The sequence below is a fragment of the Hibiscus syriacus genome, unplaced genomic scaffold, assembly GCF_006381635.1.
Source record: "Hibiscus syriacus cultivar Baekdansim isolate YM2019G1 unplaced genomic scaffold, ASM638163v2 tig00000340_pilon, whole genome shotgun sequence".
Lineage (NCBI taxonomy): Eukaryota > Viridiplantae > Streptophyta > Magnoliopsida > Malvales > Malvaceae > Hibiscus > Hibiscus syriacus.
Genome location: NW_024061783.1, coordinates 9,047,044 through 9,057,858, shown reverse-complemented (window position 1 = coordinate 9,057,858; position 10,815 = coordinate 9,047,044). Strand labels below are relative to the sequence as shown.

Below are 10,815 nucleotides of genomic sequence, written 5' to 3'. Positions count from 1 at the left end.
TATTATTTTCTTAAAAAAACTTTTTTCCTTTTTTTCTCTTTAAATATTTTTTCTTTTCTTTTCTTTTCTTTTTTTATTTTTTTTTTATTTTTTTCTCTTCTAACATTTTTTATATTTTATTTTAAAATTAAATATTATTCTTCATTTTATTTTTTATTTTATTTGTCTCTTCTAATATTTTTCTATTTAACTTTTTATTTTCTTAATTTAACCTTTTTTCCCCTTTGATATATTTAATATCTATTTTATTTTGTCATCTAATATTTTTTTTTATCTTTTTAGGGTCATTTAATTAAGACAACCGAGAAATTAAATTAGTACTGAAAGGGCAATACAAAGGTGAATTATTCCTTGATTGTAATCGACTCCTGAATCTGGTACATTTCTAGTAAAATGTAGATCATGTAATATGGTAAATTAAGGTATTCGATTAATCTAATTTTAAATAATCGGTAATGGCTTTAACATGTTTTATTTAAGTTGAAGTTCAATTTCGGGTTCACCCAAAGGACAGTTACGACAGTTATGTATTATGTAGGTAGTGGATCCTAAATAAACTTAAACTCTCGGAGCTTAAATCTTATGTATTTTAATGTAGTAGATCTTTCATCCGAGTTATGTGCCAACTATTCTATGTTGCTCCGACTCTACATCTTTCTTGAGAGCTCTCATGGTTGGCACTTATTTGGACATGGTTGGGATAACCCTCAGATACTTCAAATGCCTGGAAAAATGTGAAGCTTAAGTATATCCCTGTATTCGACGCCCTTGAGTCCAAGTAATATAGTGCAGCGTCCATATCAAGGTACTGTTTTGAAATCTTTCAAAGCTGCAAATCTTATGTATTTACAGAAGGTACAGTTCGTTTAAGTTAGATTACACGACCAGCACATGATCCGATGTAAAGTGTGCTGTAGATTGACTCATATGGTTTGGAGTTATATTTCAGCTTATGCCTTTGTAAAATACTCGAATTTTGCGAAGATGGATTGTAATATATTTCTCTTAGTATCACTGCTCTTGGGTACATGTGATCATAAGAATGGTAGGTAACTTCTATTTTTTAGGGTCAAGTACACAAGTGGTCCTCGGATTATAAAATATTGTTTTGTTATTTTTCGACTATTAAAAGTTATAAAATGACCTCTTGACTATAGGGAGTTGTCTTGGTGAGTTTATTGATTGTTAAAAGTTACAAAATAATCATCCGACTATTCATTATGTTCCAACTCATCATTTTCGTTAAGAAGTAAGAGTTGTCTGAGAGGACGTTAATAATGAATACTCGGTGATAATTTTATAACTTTTAATAGTCGAGGGACTTAATAAAACAACTCCCTAAAGTCAAGAATCATTTTATAACTTTTAATAGTCAAGATACCTAACAAAGCAGTATCCTATAGCTAGGGGATTATTTGTGTATTTTTTTATTTTAATGAATGAATGACATTTATTAATCTCAACCGTTGGTTATCAGTTTGTGATAAATGATAATTCAATTACAATATATATATGTAATGCAATTTGAGCCACACCATCAACATAGAAGTTCCTTCATCCCTTTACCAGTTTAATTAGGGGTGTTCAATCCTGAACCGACCGAATAGAACTTTCAAAAATTTATCCACCAAAACTTTTTCCCCTTTAACTATTAATTGAAATATTTTTTTTCAAAAATAATTTACCTAATTGAACAAAATTTGGTTAATCGATCGGTTAATTGAAGTATATATTTAATATTTTTGATTATTTCGATAAGTTAGTTTTGTTAAAATTGAAGTTTAAATAATCTTATATATATATATATATATATATATATATATATATATATATATATATATATATATATATATATATAAATATTTAATAATTTTGATTAACCGATCGATTTTGAACCGAATTAATCGATAATCAAAGTGTGAAGAAATCATTAATTGTTAACCGGTCGAGCTTAAAATTTATCGATCGATTAACCACAAAAAGAACTTTAGTTCGATTGATGAAATCAATTTTAACTGAAGTTTGAACATATTTAGATTTAATTCAATATTTTGCCAATTGGGACAAGATTTTACTGGTTCATTGGATCTTCAAACCAATCAGAGACTTCTGATGGACTGGTTAAGCTTCCTAAGTTTGTCAGGGTTTTACCATTCATTGATTTAGTTCAAACAAATCCTTTAAGTAGTAACAAGTCTATTTTTATCTTTTAATTTAGGCTAAAAGGTAAAAGAAGGTTCTTGTAGGCAGATTAATTGAATTCTTTCGGCTTTGACTTTGATTCTATAAACTAAGTAACCATAATAATTTAAATGCACGGTATTTTAGTGGTTAAAGAGATAATTATTATTCTAAAAATTTTAATTTCAATCATTAAAAATTATAATGGTGTTTGAGTTTTCATTGTTAAATAATTAAGAATTTTTTGGATATATATATATTACCTGAAGATTAATAAATAATAATAATTTAACTTAAGATTCTATTCCATTTTAATGTTGATTTAAAGTGAAAAAAACGACGAATTTTGATTCAAAGGAAGAAAAGATTGTTTATGTAGAATACCTTTTAAAAGATTACATGTTATGATTAAATTGGTTAAAGCCTTATAGAATAAATATTTAGTCGTCGTAAACCTTCAATATATGTTTGGTCAATTACTATAGGCATTAAAGTTAAGGTTTAATATAAAAATAAGTGTCCAAATTATACTGTTATTTTAAAGTAGTGCTCAAATTTTTATGGTACTTGAACTCGAGATTTCAAGAAATAATAACAATTACTTTACTATCGAAATCATATGGTATGCACTGATCCCTTATTATGCCACTATTTGTATTTTAAACATATTATTGCTTTATTTATGTTGACTGTTAATGGTACAATATTACATCCAACATAATCTGAGGCAGTGTTTATATACACATATTGAGACTTTTTCCCACACAATGGATTTTTTTTATACATTTTAATGATTATAATTATTTTTATGCTATTATATATATATATTTAAATATTTTAGGTTTATTACCAAATTGATAGACTTTGTAAATGTAGAAGGTTAAAATTGTTGATTTATTTAGATTTAAAACCAATTTGATAGAATGTATAAATATCGGAGACTAAATGTGTTATTATACCAATTTAAAAGAGACCACATAACCATTGTTAAGACCCATTGAAAAATCTAGTAGCCAACTCCATAGTTTAATGACTAAAGGGATGGTTTATCCTTAGTTTTACATTGTTATGTTAGAGATAGCATCATAATTAGGGCAGTAAACGAGCTGAGTCGAGTTTGAGTATTACTGAACTGGATTTGATTCGAAAATTTTTTAAATGGATTTGAATCGACTCGAAAACACTCGATCCCAAAATTCTTAAGTTCGACTCGAATCCTTAGTTTTACATTGTTATGTTAGAGATAGCATCATAATTAGGGCAGTAAACGAGCTGAGTCGAGTTTGAGTATTACTGAACTGGATTTGATTCGAAAATTTTTTAAATGGATTTGAATCGACTCGAAAACACTCGATCCCAAAATTCTTAAGTTCGACTCGAACGCGAAACTATAAATTGAAGCTCGAAAAAGTTTAAAATATTTTTCTTTACTTAACCTGATTAAAGCTCAAACTAAAACTTGAATCTTAATTATACTTATATTATATTTTTTTATAAAAATCAATACATAAAATATTAATATTATTAATAATTTAATTATTAAAAAAATAAAATTTTAATATATTATTTTTTTGAGTTGATAGCGAGTTTTTCGAGTCGAATGTAAAGTAACTTATTTCAATTCGTTAAGAGCTTGAGCTCGAATCAAGTTAAATATTTATCAAACTTTAATCGAATCGATCTTAAATAACTTATCATTAAGCTATTTTCATTTTCAGTCCTAGTCATAATCATCACTAACAATTATACAAATTGGCTAACGTTGACGACGAAGAGTCGTTTGTTCCCTTACTTTGTAAATTACGCATTAACTTCAACAATGTTGAATTTTATTACTTATCATAATTAACAATGAATTAAAACAACTATTTTTAGTTAGGATCAAGAAAAAAAAATCTAGTTTTAGTAAGTTTTTCTCTTCTCTTTTTTATCTTTTGATCTTGGCCTGTAGTGTTCTGCCCCGTCGTTTCTTCCGTCTCTGTTCTCCTTTCTAGAATTTGATTGACTTTATCTGGGAATTTAACTCTAAAATTAATCACCCAAATGCATATGAATATCAATGTTGAAGATCCTTAAAGCATTTCAATGTCAGGTCTGAGGTTTGCCCTTCATTTTTTCCTCCTGCACTTGTGGAATTCCTAAAAGAAATTCAATAATATGCCTCTCTTTTTTCCCTTCACAAATCTTGGAAGAGCATCGATTTCCTTGGTATCGAATTAACAACTTGGGTTTTTCTTGATTTCTGTAGTTTTTCTGCAAGTTGTTCTTTTTCATAATTGAACTCGTTGGGATTTTATTTTCGTGCACTGTAAGGTGTTTTGGTTATATATTCTCCTCTTTTAGATTTTTTTTTATGTAGAGGTTCTTGCTTGATTAGTATGGTAGGGATAAGAAATAAAAGAATCAGGAAATTTAGAATCTTTGCAATTTCTCTATTTGATTGATGCCTGCTGCTGTGGAACTTATTTGTTCAGACCCATATTAGAAAATCTTGCTAATTTATTGTAGTTTTTATATATCTGGCTTTGAAAAGGCCTCTTGTTTCGTTCCTAGTTAATTTAGTTTTGGATTTTGTAGAAAGTTTGAAAGCAATTTAGAATGCTGGTTGCCTCGTTTTTGGTGATGTCATATGCATAGTGTATTGGTTGACCTTAATTTCTCATGCAAGTTGTTTTTAAGGATTAGAGTAACTTTATTTTTCCATAATTTTTCAGGTTCCTCAGCTGTTACTGAAATGTGCAGTGGGATCCATTGCTCGGGCAATGATCTTAACAATATAGTAGGGATACAGTATTGTTAGCAATGCAATTAGTATCAGATGATAGTCTGAAGGAAGATAATTCAGAAAAGAGAACCCTTCTTATCTCAGCTTGCTACTTCACAAACATCAGAAGAATGTGAAATTACAGCCGTCGGAGGAGATTGTATTGTTGTTGGTGAAGATTTGGAAGAAATTGATGTTGACGAAACCAGCCATCTTGTGAATTCAGACCACCGGCAATGCCGTATATGCCTTGATAATGAAGGTCTTACCACATAGATATGTATTTCTGTTTGATAAGTTTGCTATAACCATTTTGGGATGGTGGGATTTTCATTAATCTTAGAAAGCTGAAGATGACTTATCTTGAGGCACAAGGTTAATTATTTTTCAGGGGATGACTTAATCGCACCATGTCACTGCAAGGGCACTCAGAAGTATGTCCATAGATCCTGTCTTGATAACTGGAGGTCAACTAAGGTTAATGCTTGTTTCTTTGTTGTTTTCTCTTGCATTTGAAAAAAAAAAAAATTAGAGGTGAAAATTACTGTAGCTGCTTGTGGGATATTCATGTTTGATTGAGGGCACACTCATAATTTGAGTCTCGCATTTGGTTCGTTTAAATTACACAATCTGAAGTCTTGCAACAAGATAATACATCACATATTAGAATTACACTGTCTAGCATGAAAGTTATTTTATTTTTTACTTTTACACAATATGATTTTGTATCCAGTCATACATGGACATCAAATCTCTTGCTAAATGAATTTGAGTTTCCAACTGATGCCTGATTGGGTTGTCTAAATACTCCTCGCCATATTGAATGTCAAATGCCTACGAGTTCTACTTTTGCACATGTAGCTAAATTAATTGGACGTTTTACTATCTTTATGCAGTGAATTTTATATTTGATAACGAATACTATTTATTCTTCTCCATTTTGTTTCTATAGGAGGGCTTTGCATTTTCCCATTGTACAGAGTGCAGGGCATTGTTCATCTTACGTGCAAATGTCCCACCTGACCAATGGTGGTTGAGATTAAAATTCCAGTTCCTTGTTGCAAGGGACCATGCATTTATCTTTGTAATTGTTCAGCTGGTATGATGATATCCCATGCCATTTTTACTTGTCTGGCACTTTCCTTGAAATGTTGATTCATTTGAAATCTGTTGATCTAATTAACCATGTTCGATAAAGTTACCATGCTACATCACCTACATGCTTATTTTATTTATCTTTTCATCAATTTTCTTGATTCAAGGATACTTAGGTTGTGATTCTAGATTTAGTGTAACCCACTGATTTTTCATCAATTTAATTAGTTTATGGTTGTAATGTTTATAGATCATAACTGTTCTAACCTATAAGTTGAGTCCTTTAAGCATTAGGGGAATTCAGATCGGGGTGTCTATGAAAATCTTTTGTACATTATACATGCACATTTTGTAATCTGTCGATTGAAATCAAGGATATTAATAAAAGCTTTGAAATAATGTGGCATTGTTAAGGCCTAATTTCTGCCATTTTTAAAGTTTATTTGCTTAAGAAATGTGATTGCCTAGGGATCTCTTTTATTGCATACTTCCCTTTTGTTCTTAATCTTTTGCCTTCATATTGGATGCTGCAACCATGAGCTTCTTGTTTATTTGCTTAAGAAATGTGATTGCCTAGGGATCTCTTTTATCGCATACTTCCCTTTTTTTCTTAATCGTTTGCCTTCATATAGGATGCTGCAACCATGCGCTTCTTCTTGTTTGCTTGATCATTTTATGCCTTCGAGTCTAACACCTTTTCTTTACTAGACTGTTAAACTCCAAATTATTCCTTCAACCTTCAAAACGTAGACCAATCTGTGCTTATCTGAATACCTTGGTCTAGGCTAGCATCCATGGTGTTATCTAATAGTTGCATACTTTATCTACCCTTTTAAAGTTTTACTTTGAACTCAAACCTCTGGAAACAACAAACCTCTGGAAACAACATTGTACCCAGACATGCTGTGATATTCTCCCAGCATTCTTCTAGTGGGCATCCTACTGTAACTTCCACAAGTCTGTTCTTTTCTTTGTTATTCAAGCGTGTGTTCAAGATGTGGGTATTTGTTCTATTCCAATGTGTTCATCTTCCTTTTAAAAAAAACTTCACACCCTTGTATTTTTTGAAGTGCCCAACATTCATTTGATGCTGCTGGTTATCTTGCAAACTGAAACATTGTTTTGAACAGATTGTAGCTTTCTTAGGGGTGCTGGTCTACAAATTCTATGGAGAGGAACTCAGAGAAATGTTTGGTTATGATGAACACCCTTATGGGTTCTATACTATGGCAGGTACTGCTCTCTCTCTCTCTTCCCCCCCCCCCCAACAACACCAGCCCCCACAGTGTGATTATGATAAAGACTTTCATGCACACATATTCAGTCTTACAAGCTAGGTGCTTAGTTCTCCTCGTTTCTAGTCCTTTGTTGGATTTATAAATACTGCTTGAAAAGCAAATTTCGTATTCTTTGAATTTTCCATGCAGTGTTTATGATGCTTCATTTTTTGCCACGGTGTATATCATACATGTTTGCACGGTTGATTTTGCACATGATGGTTATACACTTGCAACTTTTTAGGGACTATGCTGCCTCAAAACTTTATTTCTCTCCTCCTCCTGGTTTCTTTGTCATGCCTTTAATTATTGGTGCAAAAAAATAACAAATTAAGCTTGCTTTACTCCATTTTCAAATTAAAAATTAAAATGAAATTTATTAAATCCGTTGTAAATAAATGTTTGGAGTGGGAAAACTCACTATCTGAATTTCCAGCCAAAATAATTTGTTGTAAATCTCAACAAAATAATTTGGAGTGGGAAAACTCACACTTTCATCATGTTCCTTTATCTTTATTCAATAATCAAGGTTATTATTACAACTAGACCAATTGGAATCATAGCTCAGAAAATATTGCACTTCTGTGTAAGCAGTAAGAAACTGTATCATGTAGGCTTACTGTTAAATTTATGCCACTGCATGAACGGGGAAAAGATAAAACCAATATGCCACTTTGAGCTGAAACCAGGAGAAAGTTCTTAACTGTATGAAACCGCATACATAGTTTTTTTTTTTTTACTGAAATCTTTGGATAAATGTTATTTTGTTGCTTGAATGAATTTTGTGGTTTTCTTGGAAAGGGTGAAGGATGCTTTGGTAAAATGAAAAGAAATTTATTATGGCAGAAGCTCCTCATTAAGGTGTGAGGAAATCCTTTATAGATTCAACTAGAAGGAAACAAATAAAGAAAAATAGTGTGGTATTTTCTCAACTTTTGTGGGTAGTTGCGTTTGTAATGTCCTTGTTCCAATAACCTATAGTAGTTCAATAAAGTGAGGATGCTGCTCCCTATGACATGCTACAAGATTACACAACTGGCCAGCATGCGGAGTTTACCATCTTCATGTGATGCCATCAAAATAAAGATTTTATAGTGTATTGTATTTTGGTTTGATGTGCAGTTTTAGCAATTGTTTTGGTGGGTTTGCTCTATGGTTTCTTCATTGCTATCATATGTGGCCAGAGGATCAATGAACGGCATTATCATGTTCTTGCGAAGCAGGAATTAACTAAGGTATGTTGTAAAAATTAGATGAAAAAACCCTAGTTTTTGTGTTTGCTTTGATATGGTTTCAGTTTTACACCATAGATATTCTGATTCAAAACTAAAATTCTGGTTTCAATCAACAATTGAGAACATAGTATTTTATGACAGTCTTCATCATGCTTCGTTTCTTTTTTTTGCCTTTCCATCCTATCAATCCAAGATTGTATATATAGTCTAGATTTGTTTATTAGTGTCAAAGCAGAAAACATTTAGCATATCACATTCCCTGATGATCATGATGTCAGGAATATGTGGTTGAAGACCGGGAAGATAACAAGAACACCCCGGAACTAGACCCCAGCCATGTGACAGAGCTAAGAATGTTGGGCCTCTATTAATTTGGTAGTTGTGCATTTCATTTGTTTTCCGGTGAGCAATTTTAACATCATATTAATGAATTCCCATTACTATGATTCTTGTTAATAGTACAAATGCATCGATAAAGTATCACACTCGTTTTACGTAGGTTGATGTTTGTTTCCTGCAGCCATATAGTTGTCTGTTGTTATGAACATACAAGCCCAAATGCATAAACTTCGTACTCTTTCTGCCGTATCGGATGAACCATTTTACATGTATTTTACTTGATAGAGTAATTTTCACCCGAGTCATTCTTGTAATGTTTGCTTCAGTGTCTCACTTCATGGTACGGGCTGGTGGGCATATAGTTGGAGAAATTGCCTGCACAGTATGTTGAACTGAGCTCGTGTGTATGTCATTGGTTTGACTGAGAAATATACTTTTACTTCTTTTTACAGATTATATAATGAGAGAAATGCGGAGAATGAATCTGTTATCATATTCATTTATCCACAATTCATATTTGGAATCTCCCCATATTCATTATGCAAAAGTGTTGTAGTTCTCTCAATCTAGGTGGTCATATTTATTCATAGACGAGAATACTATCCGGAAAGTGATAAGTGAAACATGCTTTTATTATCACGTACGAGTCATCATGCTCGAGATCAATACCACATATATATGATACATAATATATAATAAAAGTCATGTCATGCTTACACAATATAAAATCATAATTATAAGTGATCGAAGTAACATAGAAAAGATAATTTAGGATACACGAGTTGATAAATTAGACAGAATGGCACAAATGCCCACAATGCATCCAAGTGTCACAATGCACCTAATTGTTACGGGATGCACCTAAGTGCTATAATGCCTCTATGGCATGCCAACTTATCCTAATGCTCTTACAAAATTACTTGGCAATATATATCATAATATATACATATTGATGCAAATGGTAATTAGTGTCACAATAGTGTGAATATTCTTACCTCACCCAAATAGGGATTACAAATATAGAACGATTTACCATAAGTTTCATAAGTCATCATGCAACATATGATGCATTATAATATTCATTAATGTATTATAACACGCATATAGGCCTCCTTTAACTCTTATAAATTCATTATCTATAAGGGTATCTTTGTAATTTTTCCTACTTGCAGATATTTTACCACTTAAAGTGACTTTCTAGTCATTTTATTCATACATGAGTGTTATTAATCATTTCACATTTATCAATTCATTAAACCATATTGTTTTGATCATTTTAGCACACAAGGGCATTTTGGTTATTTTCACATCTAAAAGGTCTTTTATTCATTTTCTTACTCAACCTTTATTATTCTTATCACAATGTTAATACTTTGATCTTTTATCCTTTAAATTATTTTAGAATCTTAACACAATTAATCAGTTTAATACTTAGGATAGTTTGATGATTTGACCCACGAGGGCATTTTTGTCTTTTTATTTAACACGTGAGTAATTGTATCTTTTCACACTCAATAATCTTTTTACTAATATAATTTATTCCACTCACTTAAGCCCATAAGAGTAATTTGGTATTTTGTGTAACAACCTGAAAATTTTGAAGAAAAAAATTATTATAAATTAAGTAATTTGGAGAAATTTTAGGATTAAATTGGAAGTTTTCAAAACTTGTGGCCATTTTAGAAGTTGAAGGAAATTCAGAGACCAAGCCCTGAATTCCTCCAAGAAGTGTCGGCAGCTTTTAAACATAAATATGTGCAATGTGTTTTCTGGTTTCATACCAGAAACAATTGCAAAACTTTACTCTTCCGCACCCCTCCTTGCAAGTCCGATTCCGACGCCTTCCGACCTCCAATCGTAAAATTGAAACCACCGTCGTGTTCATCTTCGACTCGTGATTAAAACCCAGTAAACCAATTATAGC

General features: G+C 31.4%; 1 pseudogene; it reads left to right on the top strand.

Annotated features, from left to right (window-relative positions):
• The first annotated feature begins 4,095 nt into the window (after positions 1-4,095).
• Positions 4,096-9,038, top strand: LOC120203905 (annotated as a pseudogene).
• Positions 9,039-10,815: the final 1,777 nt, after the last annotated feature.